The sequence below is a fragment of the Saccopteryx bilineata genome, chromosome 2 (genome assembly GCF_036850765.1).
Source record: "Saccopteryx bilineata isolate mSacBil1 chromosome 2, mSacBil1_pri_phased_curated, whole genome shotgun sequence".
NCBI classification, from domain to species: domain Eukaryota; kingdom Metazoa; phylum Chordata; class Mammalia; order Chiroptera; family Emballonuridae; genus Saccopteryx; species Saccopteryx bilineata.
The window spans coordinates 78,930,239-78,951,900 of record NC_089491.1 but is presented as its reverse complement, the minus strand read 5'-3'; the positions used below and the strand labels follow the sequence as shown (position 1 = coordinate 78,951,900).

At 41.1% G+C, this 21,662-nt stretch overlaps 1 protein-coding gene across 2 annotated transcripts in view; it reads right to left on the bottom strand.

Annotated features, from left to right (window-relative positions):
- The window catches only part of SH3GL2 (SH3 domain containing GRB2 like 2, endophilin A1), a 275,024-nt gene that overhangs the window by 197,770 nt on the left and 55,592 nt on the right, over positions 1-21,662 (bottom strand). The window contains exon 1 of one of the 2 annotated variants that reach the window (XM_066257316.1): positions 2,055-2,076. The exons of the other annotated variant lie outside the window; for it this stretch is intronic. The gene's annotated coding sequence lies outside the window, so the exon portion shown is untranslated. Of the gene's footprint in view, positions 1-2,054; positions 2,077-21,662 lie in introns of those variants that run through there. 2 annotated transcript variants of the gene reach the window in all.

The following is a 21,662-nucleotide window of genomic DNA, read 5'->3' as shown; positions in this document are numbered from 1 at the left end:
CAGGTGGGGGCTCGGGGAGTGTGGCGCATAGCACACGACACAGAAATCCACCATTGACAGTTTTCATGGAACCGATAAAAGAGCCCGTGGCCCAACTTTTAAATATATACAGTTTATCTAAAATCTAAGTTGAACTTGATGTTCAGAACTTTTCTACCACAACTTAAACTGCAGAATACATTTTCAATAAATCTTAGCAATAGGCAATAGAGGCAGGAATTTTTTTTTTAAAGAAGAAATATTAGGAATCAATTATGGATGTAAAGAAACCTAAAAGGTAAAGTGTGAACTTAATTAAACTGATTATCCATTTGGAAAACATAGTCTCTTATACAGAATCTAACAATTAAAGCTAAAAGAGGCCTCCAATACCAATTTGTGGTTAAAAACAACAACAACAAAAAAACTTGATTTTAGACATGAAAAAAACTGAGACCCAGAAGACTAGAAAAACCATTCATATTAAGAACATCAAAGCATTGATTGTTTGAAAGGTGTTACTGTAAATTTTAGGGGAACAGAACTGAATAGTATCTATCCTGCACTCTGAAAAACAAATGACTGACATTTTAGTATTATTTTTTAAAAAACAAAATATACTACCAAAACAGAATTACTTAGAAGTATGACATGGTGAAGAATCTGCTGTGTTTACATTACATTATTACCTATTAAATTTGTACATCTTACCTTTTTAGGCTTGCTTTATTAGCAGAATAGTTTCCAAAAATTCATAAGGCTAAAGATCATTTCAGTTCTCCTCCAGCCCTCTACAGAATCACCGTCACTGTGCATAACATTAAACTAGACGATCAAGCAATCACAGCACACATAGGCTCTGCACTTTTGAATGCTATCAAAGATCACATACTAAGTTCATGGCTACTTCCCTTCCCTTCCCTTCCCTTCCCATCATTCTGACTGGATGAATACTCTGAATTCCCAAGTTCCTGAACAAGTAAACCGTCCTGATCACCCAAAACAGGGCATGATGACGAAATGACCCCAGGCCAGCCCTGCCTTGACTGTAAACAGCAGGCAGACACCGGGTTTCAACCAACTTCTACTTCTTATCCTTCCTGTGCCTTATGGGATTTGAAAGCCCCTGAAGCTACATCATCATTTTATAACAAACTGAAGAAACATTTGGCTTCCAGATTAACTTGCTAATTAGCAGTAATTTATTTAATTAGTGCATCTTTGCTCTTGCCTAGTCTCTAGGTTCTAGTGTTACACAACCGCCACAAAGTTCTTAAAACAACAAGATAAAAGCAAGGGGCCAGAGGACCTGTGCCTTTCGCTGCTTACCACCCGTGACATTCTGCCCATCCCCGTCAGTCCAGCTGGACTCTCAACCCCGAAACTCCATGCACATGCTTTCCTCCAAGCTGCTCGCCAAGGCAGGGCTGTGTTTCTGAATACGAGGTTAAAGACAGCTGTGCACAACCAGAGCAGTGTCTAGTAACATTCAACATATACCCAATGACATTCTAATACTGCTATACAGTTTTGGAAAGACTATATTGAAATGAAAGGTAGTACGTTAGAAGTTTATGAATGAAAAAACTACTTCCATCACCTTATCAGCAGCATTCATTCATTTCATAAATATTTCAGAGCCTTTGGTTATAAATGGGCTGGTAAAGATATTTTATAGCTTTCCAGTTAACTGCTATATATTCACCCATTCATGTACTGATTTGTTTGTTCAAAAAATATTCATTAAATTCAAGTTATATGTTAGATCCTGAGAACATGAACAAAGGTATAGCCCCAATTACCAAAGACAGTGATTCTAAGGCTGATTAAATTGAGTAACTTGTGAAGCTGGCTAAAAATCAGGATTTTTACACCTTACCCTAAGAGTCTTGGCTCTGGTAAGAATGGGATATGATCCAGCAACCCATACCTTTATCAAGCACCTCCAGGTAATTCCATTGCAGGTAGCCTATAAACAGTGGTCTACAACAGAACATACAGAAAAAGAAATACTCAAGGAAGCACCTGAATGTCCAAATCAGTGCCAGTGAACAGGACTACAGAACTTCACTAACCTGGAAAACTTGGTCCCAGGTGTATGCACAAGGTGGGCCTTACCGAGGATGGCTGCAAAAATGAAAACTTGATAAATGGGGGGAAATAGGTTTAAGGCAAACTACAAATGCTCTTTGAATCTATAACCAGAGAAGCCACTTAACATGGCATGGATATTGGGCCAGCCTGCCAGAAATCAGTGTCTTGGTTTTTGAATCTCATTTTTCCCAAATGATTCTTCAGAACCACCCCATGCTACATGGTTCTAAAGAATATCACAATTTTAGGAGAAAACTGTAGAAATTTCTTTTCTATCCTAAAGGTATAATAATTCATTGAAATTAAGACATGGTAAGATTTTAGAGAACATATACATACAACCCCCCCCCCCATCCTTATTTAACAACTGCACAATCTGAGAACCAGAATGGCTTGTGACTTGGTCGGGATCACACATTTCATGAAAGATAGAACTAGGGCTGGAACATAGGTCTCCTGGCTCCCGGTCACCCCAATACTACACAATCCTCAGGTTCTAAAGGTCTTACGAACTTGACCCTAAGTCCTCTGTAAAAGCCTGAACTTTGATGCAGTTTTTTACAGTTTGGACAAAGGCATGAGGGGGGTTAATTTTGTAGAAGTAACTAAAAATAAATTTTATAAACAGCTGGTATTACATATATTGCCATATGATGTGCTAGAGCTGTGATTCTCAAAGTGCCCAGAAGATTTCCAGGTGCACCCTGTGGTATTCCAGAGACATGTGTGCCTGTTGAGGACCAAAAAACCAACAGGGTTTTTGGAGTTTAGATTTTGGGGGGACAGAGGTGTGGGGAATTGGCTGTAAGCTGACAGTCTGCCCAACCCCCCAACTCACTTGCATGATTAGGTTGCAAAAGGCTGTTAAGCTGTGGTGCTGGATTGTCTACACTACCCCCCATGTTCCCCGGAAAGACTGGAGGCAAGTTTCTTCTATCCCTTGTTTGGTGTAAAGTTAAGATGATATGTATGGTGGGGGTTTTGGATTGGTGATTAAACATAAGGAATTGTCTCTTGAAGCCTTTTGGATTTCTATAAAAGAATATGTGGTTATATCTAAAAAAGCTTTGAACATTTTACTACAATTTTCAACATCCTATTTATGTGAATTAGGATTTTCTACCCTCAACACAATTAAGAGTAAAAAGAGAGGAATCCTTCAATGTATTGACAAGGAAATGAGAGTTTGCCTTTCAAATTATGCCCAAACATTGAAGAAATCGCTAGAACACATCAGGCTCATGTTTCTCATAAACATAAGAATGAAAAAACTTAACACATTTGCACTGGGACCTGCCAAATTTACTAAATCTTACTAAGAATGTATCTATATGTATAGAAAGATAACTTTTTTGTCTTTTATTTTTTAACCCCTCTTTTTCACAAACTCTAAAAAGCATAACTCAAAAAATGTAACATAAAAATTTTTTTAATGTCAGAATAAATTTAATTTTGTCATATTTATTTCATTTAATTACCATAAAAGCACACTTGGACTTTATATTTTTTCTTTAATATATGAATTAATTATCAATATTGTAACATATTTCTCAGAAATTTGTATATAGTGAGCCTACAATTATTTGTAGATTTTAAATGTGCCCGACTTCAAAAAGTTTGAGAACCACTGTGCTAGAGTGAGTACTACTTCTAAAAATTCTAAAGCTTCTCTAATGGAATTGGATTTGAGATCAATTCTTAGTTGGCAACCTATGCAAAGTCTTGTTTCCCATGGAAAATCTATAAAAGCACAACTGGCAAAACTTACCCCATTAACAGTTAGTGCCCAACAGGCTAGACAAAATCTACTCAGAACTTTTTGGTGGAAATTGAAGCTACTCATAAAAAAAAAAAAAAAAAATCCCCCAAACAAGCTGCTGAGGTTTCTACCTTCCAATATATGTTGTTATTCTATCTTCTCTCACTTTAACATCACCAAATCAGAGGCAAAAGGTTTAAAGTCACCAAGTCAACTGTATCTCATTAGGTGGGACCTGGACTTAAGCATACTTACACACATAATACACACACACACAGATATGCACATACCCCAAAATTATCTGTCCATTTCCAGAAGTAGAGATGTATTTTTAAGCACAGAACTATGTTTGAAGAGACAGGCTAATGTTCTCACTCTACTTGCATCAAGTCAGAAGGTTCTACTTGGATTGGGGGTATTTAGGGAGGTCAGGGGCCAGGAAAAAGGGTCACATACTTCTTGAATGCCCATGTGCCAGTGACAACGGTAACTGCCTGATCTACTTTGGCTCCCTTACTCTGAATGATGTAATCATGTTTGAAAGAGGAGGGCCAGTAACTTTCCCATGGTCACAAAGTCCCATCTCAGAGAGTCAGTGACTTGTGCTTTGCACTGCAAAATACTTCCTCGGAGAATAGCATGCCTTTGACCCAAGAAAACTTAGAGCTCCTGTGCCTCCTGCACACACCTGCTTTCACCACCAGCCTACACAACTGCTGGAAAAAAGTAAGAAATGGGATATATGGAGAGGTGAAAATGTGGCAAAGGAGAGGCTCAAGCCACACCTTCCTGACCACTGTGGCATCGCTGCGTCACGAGGGCAGCAGAAAGCAATGGTTCACGCACTAAGGGCCACACGGCCACGCTGGGGGCCAGGTGCCTTTCCGTGGAGTCCGTCTGCAACCTGTAGTTCAGGGGGCTCCCAGGTTTTAGCCTTTCTTTACACGGTTATCACAGAAGGACGAAGGGGCTTGGCAGGATAACAAACACCTTTACCATCTCGGAATGCTAGCAGAGAACAGCCACTGCAATGTATTTTTCTAACTGACAATATTCATAGCACCGCACACAAATTACACTCCCAGAATGAAAATCCCTGAGCCTTAAGGTTTATACTTTTCATGCCAATGTGACCACACTAAAAATACCTTGAATTATGATTACTTAGTTATTATTCCTAATTTTAAAAGTCAGATAACAGATGGGGTCTGCTTGCTACCGCTTCACTTTTGCTACTTTTCTTTCTCCAGCTGAGTGCTGGAGTCAGTGTCTGGACTTCACTTCAGAAGAGCTCTCAGCTGAGCAGGAATGAAGAACCCAGCAAATGGGGATCGAGCACATTCTGAGAGCTCTGCCTTTATTCCCCAAAGAGCAAGGGAGCTCTCTGCCTCTCCTAGAAGATGAGCTGGGCGGGGGGCACTGCCTCAGCTCTGGGGTGACTTTAGGCACTGTAAGGTGAACAAGGGGGAGCCAGACTGGAGAATATCTCATTGCTGGGTACTAAAAAAATGACAGTTGGTGTTTTTATACCTCGACTGTCTTAAAAGAACACTGCTCTTCAATGTGGCAGATTTGACATTGTAGTTCCAGTTCTTTTGTTTCACAGTTGGAACATGTTAGTTAATGTCTACCACCGACTCACAAAAAATAAATGAAGAGAAGCGTGCACAGCACCTAGTCCCGAGCCTGACACAAATCGGGGAGAGAGCCGTCCTGGCACAGAGCTCTGCTCAGGAAACCACGAGGGGAGCTGGGGGGAAGGGAAGGAAGACCTGAAACCCTGCAGTCAGGAGAGGCCATTTTCAAGGGCTATTCTCTTGGACTCTTCCACAAATTAAAAGGTTTAGAAACCGATGACAGCCTGACCAGGCAGTGGCGCAGTGGATAGAGCGTTGGACTGGGATGCAGATGACCCAGGTTCGAGACCCCGAGGTTGCCAGCTTGAGTGCGGGCTCATCTGGTTTGAGCAAAGCTCACCAGCTTGGACCCAAGGTCGCTGGCTTGAGCAGGGGTTACTCGGTCTGCTGAAGGCCTGCGGTCAAGGCACATATGAGAAAGCAATCAATGAACAACTAAAGTGTCGCAATGAAAAACTAATGACTGATGTTTCTCATCTCTCTCTGTTCCTGTCTGTCCCTATCTATCCCTCTCTCTGACTCTCTGTCTCAAAAAAGTAATAATAATAAAGAAAAAAGAAAAAGAAACAGATGACAGGCAAAGCTAGTCCTCCAGCCCTGGCCAGTTGGCTCAGCAGTAGAGCGTCGGCCTGGCGTGCGAGGGACCCGGGTTCGATTCCCGGCCAGGGCACATAGGAGAAGCGCCCATTTGCTTCTCCACCCCCCCTCCTTCCTCTCTGTCTCTCTCTTCCCCTCCCGCAGCAGAGGCTCCATTGGAGCAAAGATGGCCCGGGCACTGGGGATGGCTCCTTGGCCTCTGCCCCAGGCGCTAGAGTGGCTCTGGTCGCGGCAGAGCGACGCCCCAGAGGGGCAGAGCATCGTCCCCTGGTGGGCAGAGCGTTGCCCCTGGTGGGCGTGCCAGGTGGATCCCGGTCGGGCGCATGCGGGAGTCTGTCTGACTGTCTCTCCCCGTTTCCAGCTTCAGAAAAATACAAAAAAAAAAAAAAAAAAGCTAGTCCTCCAACGGAAAGTGGGAAAAACATATTGGAGGCCATGCTTTGGAGAAGGGCTGTCAAATAACTATGAGAATCTGCAGAAAGCGGTGGAAACTTCTTGGAAGAATGGATTTATACACACAGGTAACATTCTGCCTTTAATTTCAAGGTCCACCGTTTCCCCCAAAACTCCTGACTCAATGGCCCTGGACTGACTGATAATGGGTAGCTGGTATGTGCCTTGAAGCACCACCGCACGAGATGGCCATTGTTTTCCTTTATAAATAAATAAATAAATAAATAAATAAATAGGGCTATTACTTGAAAATTCCAAGCTCATGGAGCCTTAAACAAATTAACAAAACAAATGTGCAATAGGAAATATGTGAGAGGAGAATACAGTCAGACTGCAGCCTTTCTGGAGCCGCACTTCAGACCAGTGAAGCTTGCAGAAGCAGCAGCTGTGTGGTTCTCTGACCTCAGACCGTCTCCTCAACTGCCCATCACACAGGTCCCCCTCAACATCACTGCTGATGATTCCAACATGGCCCTGGGCCAGAGGAAGTCTGGAAATACTCATACAAGGTGAGATCCTAACATACGGAGGCAATAAAAGGAACAGGTGCCAGGTAGAGGTCAGAACCCATGGCAGACCTGCACCTGCCGAGGCGAGCAAGCACAGGCTCCCACAGGCTCCATCTGCTGTGCCCAGGGCCAGAGCCTCCCCTGTGAACCACAGCCAGAGAACTAACTCTCTCTCCCTCCTACCTTCCCCAAAGAGAGCCCATCAGCTCAGATAAGGGAGATCATGTGAGGAAGTCCAAAATAAAGACACGGAGAACAGAACATCTTTCCTGCTCTGCTTCATCAACCACAGTGAGGCTGAATAGAATAGTTTTTCCTAATTGTCATTGGGGTAACCCTGGGGTTTAGGACATACTTCCTGGGTCTGCTTCTCCCTGAGGACACAGAGTGACCTCAGCCTTTCTTTCACATCAAAAAGTATACCAACCTGGCCGGTTAGGTCAGTCAGTTAGAGCAGTGGTCCCCAACCTTTTTTGGGCCACGGACTGATTTAATGTCAGAAAATATTTTCACGGACCGGACTTTAGGGTGGGACGGATAAAAGTATCACGTGACCGAGACAAGCATCAAGAGTGAGTCTTAGACAGATGTAACAGAGGGAATCTGGTCATTTTTTGAAAATAAAACATCGTTCAGACTTAAATATAAATAAAACAGAAATCATGTAAGTTATTTATTCTTTCTCTGCGGACCGGTACCAAATGGCCCACGGACCAGTACCGGTCCGCGGCCCGGGGGTTGGGGACCACTGAGTTAGAGCATAGTCTCTAAACCAGTGATTTTCAACCTTTTCTGAGCTGCGGCACATTTTTTACATTTACAAAATCCTGGGGCACACCACCTACCAAAATGACACAAAATGACACTCTAACACAGTACATATTATACATATAGTTAATAATATAGTTTCTAAATGTATTTATACTCACTTAGTGTGAAACCTGGGCCTGTTTCAATGAACACAAAAGGGATATCCTGGCAGGAATGGTAGAAAGACACACACGAAGCTCTTCCTCAACAGTTCTCAGTCTCTCTGTTTTTAGTTTTTATATCGCAGTCAAGCTTGAGAAGCTCAGCTCACATAGATATGTGGTTGAAAAAGGGAGCAATGTCAAAATAGCTTTGTTAGCCAGAATGGGGAACTCCTTGGCAACAGATAACCAAAAACTGTCCAAAGGAAGATCAGCAAACTTTAGCTTTAAAGATAGATAACATTGTGAAGCATTGTGATGCATTGTATATCACCCTCTGCGGGGGCCTCTTTTAAAAAGAAAAAGGTCAAATGTCTATATACACCATCAGGATAGACATAACCACTGAGGCTGAGGCTTCATCTAGTGGTGGCAACATTTACCTCCAGTCCTGACCAGGATTAGAAATTGGGACCATGGGGAGGAGTAGCAGCTTCAACTACTCGCCGCGGCCACACAATGACAAGTGCGGGCAGCCCGAGCGGGGACCTTCCTGGGTATGGATGAGAGGCGGCTTACTATTGGTTCATTGCTAGTGGTCAGGATGAATCCTAGAAGGTGATTGGTCAGGAAGTGTTCCCTGTGCTTCCACTCTTCCTGTCGCTGATAGCTGGAGGGATTGTGAGGGGAATGTTTATGTTCAGATGGAGGCGGCTGGCGGCAGGCCGGATGAATAGCCTCCACAGGCTGTATCCAGCAGGCGGGCCTTAGTTTGGGGACCCATGTTTAATTTCCCCACAGCACACCTGACCATGTCTCACGGCACACTGGTTGAAAAACACTGCTCTAAACGACAAGGTTGAGGGTTCAATCCCTGGTCACAGCACACAGGAAGCAACCAATGAATGCACCACTGAATGGAACAAGAAATGAGTATTTCCCTCCCCCTTCCCCTTCCCCTTCCCCTTCCCCTTCCCCTCTCTGTCTAAAAATCAATCAATACATAAAAAAAAAAAAAAAAACCTTAAGTCCTGGTCAGATAGCTCAGTTGGTTGGTGCATCATTCTGAAGTGCAAGGCTTGCCAGTTCAATCCTTGATCAGGGCACATTCAGGAACAGATCGATGTTCCTGTCTCTCTGTCTCTCTCTCCCTGCCTCTCTTTAAAAAGAAAAAGAAAGAAACCGTAGACCCTCCAGTGAAGCCCCACAGAAGATGCTAATTAGGGAGGAATCTACCCAGCCCCCCCCCAATCAATTTCTTATCCTAGACCACTTGTAAAGGACTCACTTGCTGTCTTCAGCCTTTGAATTTTCAAGGCCAAGCTGAATGAGTATGGAACTGAGAGACAGAAAAGCTAGGTTGAAGTCCTACTTCTGTCACTTACTAGCTGTTTCCCCTTTGGAAAGTTATTCTCTTTGCCTAATTCCTCACCTGTAAAATGGAATTAATCTCTCCTCGATTAGCACACAAGGTTACTGTTGAGAGGTTCCCATGATGAGACATATAGACACACTTTCTAAATTGCTCCAAACAGTAAGAACATGTCAGAAAATATCAGGTGAAATGGAGGGACAATGAGGGAAAGTGCATTATCCAAAAGGAAACGTATGTTTCCAAAGCCCTGCAGTTAGGGTCCCACTCATTTCATTCCCAGGCCAGGAGCCAATCAACAACAGACATGGCCGGACAGGGAATGGCACCTATATAGGCTGGAAGCCGGGACATCCTCCCCTCAGCTTCTCCACCCATTTATTCACACATGATGATCCAATGTTAAAGGAGAGCCTACAGAGCTTGGTGACACAGCATGACAGCTGAAAGTGCAGGCATGCGAGAGAACCAGGACACTGTTCATTAAAATGCAGGCCAGACCTCTCCCTAAAAGGTGTGGCCAGAGGGAAAGGAACACCATCTGTCAAGCTAACTCTAGCCAAGGCTTATGAAAAAATTGAATACAAGAACACTCTTCATCTCAGACATACTCTGAATATATATTCCTCATTTAACATCTGCAAATCACAACTTCCCTTCCTTATTAGCCCAACATTTCTACTTGATCCAAAATTTATCAAGCAAGCAACTGGCAGTTTCCAAAACCTTGGCCCAACACGTCATACAGCCTAGAGCCATGATGGCGAACCTTTTTATAAATCCACCCACTTTTGCAGTGCTGGTCAACCTGGTCCCTCCCGCCCACTAGTGGACGGTCCAGCTTTCATGGTGGGCCAATCCTGGCGCCATTTGGTTGCTCGGCTACCGCCAAAAAGAGAACACTACATATACAGTCAATAAACTGAGTGACACCTGACAGAATGATGGAAGTTATCACCACCAAAGGGCAGTATTTGTTTCCAGATATGATGTCCTGAGAAGACATGCATCACCTATTAAATATCCCAACTGAGATTGTATAACCAGAATGTAATATGAGACAATATCACAACTCCAAACATAGGACCATTCCGCTTTTGTTTAGGGAGAAGAGATATATACCTTAAAACTGTCAATGTAGCCTGACCAGACAATGGAGCAGTGGATAGAGCATTGGACTGGGATGCAGAGGACCCAGGTTCAAAACCCTGAGGTCTCTGGCTTGAGTGCCAGCTCATGCGGCTTGAGCATGGGAATCGATAGACATGATCCCATGTCCACTGGCTTAAGCCCAAGGTCACTGGCTTGAGCAAAGGGTCACTCACTCTGCTGTAGCCCCCTGATCAAGGCACATATGAGAAAGCAGGCAATGAACAACTAAGATACTACAACGAAGAATTGATGCTTCTCATCTCTCTCTTTTCCTGTCGCTTCCTGTCTGTCCCTCTCTCTGTCTCTCTCTCTGTTTTTCTCAAAATGTCAATGTAATAAAATATAAAATAAATGTTTCACCTTAAGAAATAATAAAGTAAAAGAAAATATCCTACCCTAAACTAGATTCTGCATTGGAGGGATAAATAACATAAAATATTTCATTAACTGACCAAGTTAGAATATAAATGTTAGATTTGATTTTTAAAAAGCAACAAATATCAAAGCCAAAATTTACTGAAGTTGGTAATTGTATTGTGTTTATATGAGAGACTATCCCAATTCTTAGAAGGAAATATTTAGATATTTGAAGATAAAGTTCATAACATACATAACATACCCTCAAAATGGTTCAGAAAAACACAGTGGAGAGATGACGTCAGAGTAATGGCGGAGTAGGAAGCGATACCGATAAATCTCCCCCAAAACTCAACAAGATCTTCAACCAGAAACAGAAAAACCTATACTTGGAGCTTCCAGATTCTTCGCAATACACCCAAAGGTATGATTGAGTGAAAAATTGGCTAAATATATAACCAAACCCCGAAGGAAATAGGGAGTAAGAAATGCTCCGCCTTCCTCACTAACCTAAACAGGGCGGCTTTCTCTGGTAACTGTGAATATAGAAACTGAGGCGGGCAAAGGGGGTGAATAGATCCAGGCCCCCGCAGCAAAAACGGCCGAACCAGGCTGTGGCTCAGAGATCCAAGCCGAGGAAAATCTGATCCTGTGGCAACCCGGGCAATACAAGCTAACACTCGCGCCAAACCCAAACAAAGAAAGACAAGCGGAGCGGCCATTTTACCCGGTCTCCTGGTCGGTGCGCAGTTAGTGGAAGAGAGATTTCTTCCTAAGCCGCGGAAGTGGGTGCCCGTGTTGCCCCACGGAGAGGCAGGGTCAGAGGCCTTTCTGTGGGCTGAGGGCAGAGTCTCTGGGCAGCCCCAGCACCCTGGGAAAGCCACGCACGGGAGGGAGTGAGAACTAATCCCAACGGTGGAGATTTTCCGTGCTGGAGGCTGTTTCACTCAGAGGGAACCGCGGCTGGCCTCATATCCTGGTTTGCGCGCGCAGATAAGGAGTGAGCGATTCCTCCGAGTGCCTCAGCAGTGCGCGCCCGTGTTATCGCAGAGAGGGGCAGAGTCAGGGGCCTTTGTGTGGGCCAAAGCGGAATCTCGGGCCGCCCCAGCGCCTTGCAAAAGCCGCACACGGGGACGGAGCGAGACTCAATTCCAACGCTGCAACTTTTCCCTGCGGTTGGGGGTTTCACTCAGAGCGTGAGACTGCTGGCCGGATATCCTGGTTGCAGACAGTGAGTGAGAGTCTCCTCCAAGCGCCCCGGAAGTGGGCGCCCGCTTATGTTACCGGATAGAGTGGCAGAGCCAGAGGTCTTCGAGTGGGCGGAAAGCCCGCCTGATTATGCTAGCAGCTCTGACTGACTGAGCCTTACCCAGAGCCCTGTGCTGAGTGGAAATAGAGTGGGGAGTTGCCAGCAATTTGAGCCTCTTACTATCCAGGCAGAGGCAGCAGCAACCCCATACCTGGACTATCAGGCTACTAATTGAGGAAGGAAAGACTAGGAGAAAGGCTCCAGGAACACGGACTCTCTCACTGTCGGAGCCTATAAATGCTAATGAGCCTCGACTCCCAACGAGAATAAAGCACAATACATGACATTGCCATAGAGACTTATCAACTGCAAACCTCTACCTGAGCGTGCCAAAGGGGCAGAACCCGGGGTACAGAGTCACCGACCAGGAAGAGGGAGAGAAAAGAAAAAGCAAGAAGATAACCTCTCAAAATCAAGAATAATATGCAGACTTTATAACCTATCCCATTTTATTATATTTGTTCGTTTGTTTCTCTTATCTTCATTCTTGAGACTTTTTTTTCCTCCTCCAATTTGGCCGATTAACTCTCTACTGGTCTTACTCTCTCCTCTCCTTGAACTACACTACTCATAAGTGTTACATCTCCCATTATCATTTCTCTTCTCTTCCTTTCTCTCTATGAGGGTTGCACTCCAAAACCCTTAACTCTCTCTCTCTCTCTCCTTTCTTTTTTCTTCTTTTAGTGGTTCCCTCTTTTTTTCTCTCTCTCTCTTTCTTTTCTCCCTCTATATTAATTTCTTCCTTTCTCCTTTACATCTCCTCTCATTCAAACCTCAATAACAAACAAATTATCTTATCTGGGACTCAAACCTATGTTTGTGGCATTTTGGGGGGTTTTTACTTCACCTTTTTAACTCACTAGCAGTGCTCCCATCCCTGGCTCTCCATATTATCTAGTTCTTGTTCCACTAAATACAATAGTAAGTTTTTATTTTGTCCCCCCATTTTTCCATTTTCCTCTTATTCCTCTCATCATAACTCTTAGAAAACCAACACCTAAAAGCAAATCATTTTATTCTTGACCCAAATTTTTTCCTTATTTGCTTTTTGTGGGTCCATACGCTCTTTTTTTTTTTCTTATTTCTTTTTTTTTTTTTTTTTTTTTATTTCTCTCTTTTTTGCCCCTTTATTACTTTTCTCCAATTCAGGCCCTCCATCACAGGCATTGTTTGTTATAACTCACAGTCCACCACAAGATTTTCTCAAGAAAGAGGGGAGAGGAGAGGAGAGGAAAAAAAGAGGGGGGGAATAATTTCCTTTTTAAAAAATTTTTATTTTATTTTATTTTTCTTTATTTCATTATTAATTTTTTTAAAAAAAAAACAACTTTTTTCGATTTATTTTTTTATTTTTTTTTAACTTTTTATTCTTTATTAAATCTCATTAATACTATCAACAAAACCACCCTCAGATGCCATTAAGGAAGAGAAAATCGAATATCATGGATACAAAAGAAAGAGAGGTAACACAGCTAGATGAGGAAAAATCTATGGAGAAAAAATTTAATATATTGGAAACCTTGGAGCTAAATGACAGAGAATTCAAGATAGAAATCCTAAAAATCCTCCGAGATATACAAGAAAACACAGAAAGGCAATATAGGGAAATCAGAAAACAACTCCATGAACACAAAGAATATATGTCCAAGGAAATTGAAACTATAAAAACAAATCAAACAGAGATGAAAAACTCAATTCACGAGCTGAAAAACGAAGTAACAAGCTTAGCTAATAGAACAGGTCAGATAGAAGAGAGGATTAGTGAAATAGAAGACAAGCAACTTGAGGCACAACAGAGAGAAGAAGAAAGAGACTCAAAAATTAAAAAAAATGAGATAGCCCTACAAGAATTATCTGACTCCATCAAAAAGAATAACATAAGAATAATAGGTATATCAGAGGGAGAAGAGAGAGAAAATGGAATGGAGAACATACTTAAACAAATAATTGATGAGAACTTCCCAAGCCTGTGGAAAGAACTAAAGCCTCAAGTTCAAGAAGCAAACAGAACTCCAAGTTTTCTTAACCCCAACAAACCTACTCCAAGGCATATCATAATGAAATTGACACAAACCAACAGCAAAGAAAAAATTCTCAAGGCAGCCAGGGAAAAGAAGAATACAACATATAAAGGAAGGCCCATTAGATTATCATCAGATTTCTCAGCAGAAACTCTACAAGCTAGAAGAGAGTGGACCCCAATATTTAAAGTCCTGAAAGAGAGGAACTTTCAGCCACGAATACTATACCCATCAAAGCTATCCTTCAAATACGAAGGAGAAATAAAAACATTCACAGATACAGAAAAGATGAGGGAATTTATCATCAGAAAACCCCCACTCCAGGAATTACTAAAGGGGGTTCTCCAATCAGATACAAAGAACAAAAAAAAACAGAGCCACAAGTAAAAGCTCCAAGAAGAACACAATAAAACCAAATTTAAACTGTGACAACAACAAAAAGAAAGAGGGGGAGAAGACGGAGATTAACAGTAGCAAAGGACGATGGAGTGCAAAAGTACTCACAAAATAGTTCGCTACAATGAACAGGGTAGGGACCCTTTTCATTACTCAAAGGTAACCACCATTGAAAAAACCACCACGGAAGCACATGAGATAAAAAAGATAGCAACAGAGGAAAGATGTATGGAATACAACCAAATAAAAACAAAAGATAGAAAAACGAAAGAGAAGGATCAAACAAGACACAAAACTAACAGAAAGCAAGATATAAAATGGCAATAGGGAACTCACAAGTATCAATAATTACACTAAATGTAAATGGATTAAACTCACCAATAAAAAGGCACAGAGTAGCAGAATGGATTAAAAAAGAAAATCCAACTGTATGCTGCCTACAGGAAACTCATCTAAGTAACAAGGATAAAAACAAATTCAAAGTGAAAGGCTGGAAAACAATACTCCAAGCAAATAACATCCAAAAAAAAGCAGGTGTAGCAATACTCATATCAGATAATGCTGACTACAAGACAGGAAAAGTACTTAGAGACAAAAATGGCCATTTCATAATGGCTAAGGGGACACTGAATCAAGAAGACATAACAATTCTTAATATATATGCACCAAACCAAGGAGCACCAAAATATATAAGACAGCTACTTATTGATCTTAAAACAAAAACTGACAAAAATACAATCATACTTGGAGACCTCAATACACCGCTGATGGCTCTAGATCGGTCATCCAAACAGAGAATCAACAAAGACATAGTGGCCTTAAACAAAACACTAGAGCACCTGGATATGATAGACATCTACAGGACATTTCATCCCAAAGTGACTGAGTATACATTTTTCTCCAGTGTACATGGATCATTCTCAAGAATTGACCATATGTTGGGCCACAAAAACAATATCAGCAAATTCAGAAAAATTGAAGTTGTACCAAGCATATTTTCTGATCATAAAGCCTTGAAACTAGAATTCAACTGCAAAAAAGAGGAAAAAAATCCCACAAAAATGTGGAAACTAAACAACATACTTTTAAAAAATGAATGGGTCAAAGAAGAAATAAGTGCAGAGATCAAAAGATATATACAGACTAATGAAAATGACAATACGACATATCAGAATCTATGGGATGCAGCAAAAGCAGTGATAAGAGGGAAGTTCATATCGCTTCAGGCATATATGAACAAACAAGAGAGAGCCCAAGTGAACCACTTAACTTCCCACCTTAAGGAACTAGAAAAAGAAGAACAAAGACAACCCAAAACCAGCCGAAGAAAGGAGATAATAAAAATCAGAGCAGAAATAAATGAATTAGAGAACAGAAAAACTATAGAAAAAATTAATAGAACAAGGAGCTGGTTCTTTGAAAAGATCAACAAAATTGACAAACCCTTGGCAAGACTTACCAAGGAAAAAAGAGAAAGAACTCATATAAACAAAATCCAAAATGAAAGAGGAGAAATCACCACGGACACTGTAGATATACAAAGAATTATTGTAGAATACTATGAAAAACTTTATGCCACTAAATTCAACAACCTAGAAGAAATGGATAAATTCCTAGAACAATACAACCTTCCTAGACTGAGTCAAGAAGAAGCAGAAAGCCTAAACAGACCTATCAGTAGAGAAGAAATAGAAAAAAACCATTAAAAACCTCCCCAAAAATAAAAGTCCAGGCCCTGACGGCTATACCAGCGAATTTTATCAAACATTCAAAGAAGACTTGGTTCCTATTCTACTCAAAGTCTTCCAAAAAATTGAAGAAGAAGCAATACTTCCAAACACATTTTATGAGACCAACATAACACTCATACCAAAACCAGGCAAGGATGGCACAAAAAAAGAAAACTACAGACCAATATCTCTAATGAATACAGATGCTAAAATACTAAACAAAATACTAGCAAATCGAATACAACAACATATTAAAAAAATAATACATCATGATCAAGTGGGATTCATCCCAGAATCTCAAGGATGGTTCAACATACGTAAAAGGGTTAATGTAATACACCATATCAACAAAACAAAGAACAAAAACCACATGATCTTATCAATAGACGCAGAAAAGGCTTTCGATAAAATACAACACAATTTTATGTTTAAGACTCTCAACAAAATGGGTATAGAAGGAAAATATCTCAACATGATAAAGGCCATATATGATAAACCATCAGCTAACATCATATTAAATGGCACTAAACTGAAGGCTTTCCCCCTTAAATCAGGAACAAGACAGGGTTGTCCACTCTCTCCACTCTTATTTAATGTGGTACTAGAGGTTCTAGCCAGAGCAATCAGACAAGACAAAGAAATAAAAGGCATCCATATCGGAAAAGAAGAAGTAAAGGTATCACTTTTTGCAGATGATATGATCCTATACATCGAAAACCCCAAAGAATCCACAAAAAGACTACTAGAAACAATAAGCCAATACAGTAAGGTCGCAGGATACAAAATTAACATACAGAAGTCAATAGCCTTTCTATATGCCAACAATGAAACAACTGAGAAGGAACTCAAAAGAATAATCCCCTTCACGATTGCAACAAAAAAAATAAAATACTTAGGAATAAACATAACAAAGAATGTAAAGGACTTATATAATGAAAACTATAAACCATTGTTAAGGGAAATCGAAAAAGATATAATGAGATGGAAGAATATACCTTGTTCTTGGCTAGGAAGAATAAATATAATCAAGATGGCTATATTACCCAAAGCAATATACAAATTTAATGCAATTCCCATCAAAATTCCAATGACATTTTTTAAAGAAATAGAGCAAAAAATCATCAGATTTATATGGAACTATAAAAAACCCCGAATAGCCAAAGCAATCCTAAAGAAAAAGAATGAAGCTGGGGGCATAACAATACCTGACTTCAAACTCTATTATAGGGCCACGACAATCAAAACAGCATGGTATTGGCAGAAAAATAGACACTCAGACCAATGGAACAGAATAGAAAGTCCAGAAATAAAACCACATATATATAGTCAAATAATTTTTGATAAAGGGGCCAACAACACACAATGGAGAAAAGAAAGCCTCTTCAATAAATGGTGCTGGGAAAACTGGAAAGCCACATGCAAAAGAATGAAACTGGACTACAGTCTCTCCCCCTGTACAAAAATTAACTCAAAATGGATCAAAGATCTAAACATAAGACCTGAAACAATTAAGTACATAGAAGAAGACATAGGTACTCAACTCATGGACCTGGGTTTTAAAGAGCATTTTATGAATTTGACTCCAATGGCAAGAGAAGTGAAGGCAAAAATTAATGAATGGGACTACATCAGACTAAGAAGTTTTTGCTCAGCAAGGGAAACTGATAACAAAATAAACAGAAAGCCAACTAAATGGGAAATGATATTTTCAAACAACAGCTCAGATAAGGGCCTAATATCCAAAATATACAAAGAACTCATAAAACTCAACAACAAACAAACAAACAATCCAATAAAAAAATGGGAAGAGGATATGAATAGACACTTCTCCCAGGAAGAAATACAAATGGCCAACAGATATATGAAAAGATGCTCATCTTCTTTAGCTATTAGAGAAATGCAAATCAAAACGGCAATGAGATACCACCTCACACCTGTTCGATTAGCTGTTATTAGCAAGTCAGGTAATAGCAAATGTTGGAGAGGCTGTGGAGAAAAAGGAACCCTCATACACTGTTGGTGGGAATGTAAAGTAGTACAACCATTATGGAAGAAAGTATGGTGGTTCCTCAAAAAACTGAAAATAGAACTACCTTATGACCCAGCAATCCCTCTACTGGGTATATATCCCCAAAACTCAGAAACATTGATACGTAAAGACACATGCAGCCCCATGTTTATTGCAGCATTGTTCACAGTGGCCAGGACATGGAAACAACCAAAAAGCCCATCAATAGATGACTGGATAAAGAAGATGTGGCACATATACACTATGGAATACTACTCAGCCATAAGAAATGATGACATCGGAACATTTACAGCAAAATGGTGGGATCTTGATAACATGATACGAAGCGAAATAAGTAAATCAGAAAAAAACAGGAACTGTATTATTCCATACGTAGGTGGGACATAATAGTGAAACTAAGAGACATTGATAAGAGTGTGGTGGTTACGGGGGGAGGGGGGAATGGGAGAGGGATGGGGGGGGAGGGGCACAAAGAAAACAAGATAGAAGGTGACAGAGGACAATCTGACTTTGGGTGGTGGGTATGCAACATAATTGAACGACAAGATAACCTGGACTTGTTATCTTTGAATATATGTATCCTGATTTATTGATGTCACCCCATTAAAAAAATAAAATTATAAAAAAAAAAAAAAAAAAAAAAAGAAAAACACAGTGACACATTGTGTGTGTGTGTGTGTGTGTGTGTGTGTGTGTATGAGAGAGAGAGAGAGAGAGATAGGTAGATTGTGGGAGGACACACATGGACACAGGAAATGATAAAGCAGCAAAGAGGGTTAACTTTTTTTTTGTTTGTATTTTTCTGAAGCTGGAAACGGGGAGAGACAGTCAGACAGACTCCCGCATGCGCCCGACTGAGATCCACCCGGCACGCCCACCAGGGGCGACGCTCTGCCCACCAGAGGGTGATGCTCTGCCCCTCCGGGGCGTCGCTCTGCCACGACCAGAGCCACTCTAGCGCCTGGGGCAGAGGCCAAGGAGCCATCCCCAGCGCCCGGGCCATCTTTGCTCCAATGGAGCCTCGGCTGCGGGAGGGGAAGAGAGAGACAGAGAGGAAGGGGGGGGGGTGAAGAAGCAAATGGGCGCTTCTCCTATGTGCCCTGGCCGGGAATCGAACCCCGGTCCCCCGCACACCAGGCCAACACTCTACCACTGAGCCAACCGGCCAGGGCCAAGGGTTAACTTTTAATAGCAGGTAATTCTGGATAAAGGGTACATAGGTATTCTTTGAATTTTGTTTCTATAAGTTTAAATTATAAAATAAAAAGCAAAAACAAACAAAATACACATGCCCTCATTCTCTGATTAGATTATTCTTGAAACATTGTAACATCTTATTGTCCAGAATATCCTTCTCTTCTGGATTTCCTACATCTCCTCTGACTTCTCCATAGGCAACGGTTCTTCAGTCCATTCCCCCAAATTTGTGGGTCTCTTGTTCTCAGTCTCCACACTAGCCTATAAAATACACATGAACTAATACCACTTAAGTCCTTATTGCCAACCACCCCACTTACTGGACTTTTCCATCGAGATTCTTACAAGCTCCACAAACACAACTTGGGACTGCCAGGACACAGCTTCTAGATCTGGGGAACATTCAGACATAGCTTGGGACCTGATAAAAGTAACACTGCAAGACACCAACCCCTTATTCCTCACTCTTACTTACCACGACAGAAGGGAGAAGGAGAAAGAACAGAACCAATGCTTTATTTCACTCTTTTCCAAACAACAGAAGCTAAGGAGAATGATTACAAAAAACCAGAAGAGAAATGGAAGACTGAGAAAAGAGCAGATGTAACTTCAGCCTGCAATATGTCAGCAGTCTTCACTCTCAAAACCTATAGCTGGAGATGTCAAGCTTTCCGTCCTGGTTCTCCTGTCCCAAGCACACATCCTGTGGAGAAGGTCCAGCAGGCCAGGCTTGAGATCCCTTGGTCTTTACCCATCATGGCTGCCTCTGACCTTCCTCACTTTGAAAACGAGGGAATCAAGGGTAGCCACTTTCCCAGGGAAGAAGACAGGCGCAGGCTGCATCAGAAAACCACAGATACTATTCAACTTTGGTTAAGACTCTTTCACATTTTTAGTTGGTATCACTTTTTTTAATCTTTGTAGAAAGATACAAAAAAGTTGAGGACATCTATGATGGGGCACAGGCATCCTACAGGTAGAGGCTGAATCTGTAACACAGATTTTTCATATACAAGTGGCTTGAGCACCCAATGCCAAGTGTCCTCATCACCAGGAAAACATTCTGAATCAAGCTACTTTAGAAATCCTCGCCCCTTTAAGAAAGCTCCTGAAATTAATACCCAGTTCCTGGCTGATCTCTAGGAACTGGAAGCTCTCCCTCATTTGGACACTACAGATGGCTTATTTGCATATTACCATTCTCCTAGTTCATGAAACAGATGGATGGACAAACATTTTTTTAATGTGTCACTCTGGTGAGTAACCAGGCTAATGAGTAATCTGAAAATAATAAACTTTCATAACAACTCAAAACGCAAATTCATTAAAAAGTCACAAGAAAAAGATCAGTCCATTAATGAATGCAGGAAATTTCAAAATGACCAACAGAGAAACAGCCTGGTTCTAGTTTTCCCAAAATTTAAATTTGGGAATAAACCAAAAAAGCCAGATCCCACGGCTCTAGAGGCATAAATCAGTAGCTTCAATAAAATTACACAAAATAGGAACACTGGCTGCAAAAACTGTAAAGGCTGGAAAGTAAAAAATTTTTACTGGGTAAAGTGAAAAACAAAGTAAAAAAACTAAGATAATTATGGGCACAAGTCCAGTCAAAAAGTCATTGTAATTTTGCCTAAATAACCAGATAATTTAAAGTAAAATTTGTTTTTGTCCTGAATTACCCTCATAATGACTTAAATTCTCTACCACTAATCACGCAGAGACAGGCAAGAGCATACTGAGGAAAAGGCATATTACAGTGAATTCCTGGTGTCTCTCCCACCAGCAGCCAGACTTTGGCAGACTTAATCTCAGAGAACTTTAAATATCATTCTGGCATCAAGACTCTGACAGAGGTCAAGAACAATGATCATCATCTCAACTTTCTCATGTGATCAGATTTGTAAAACTTCTTGGCAATATTCTGTGTGAATGAGGTATTGATCATAATGAAATAAAGACAGTATACAAAGTCACCATATGATTGTGATTACAGAATTTGTCATACAAAGTAGGAAGTAAATGAGGGAGTCACAGAGATCATCAGAACAACGTTGAGCACACAGGCCAATTAAGAGGTAAATCTTGCACCTACTTTGTGCACATAAGTTAGCCCCCAAAGTAATTTCACAATATGTATTAAGGTCCAGTGAGTTTAGT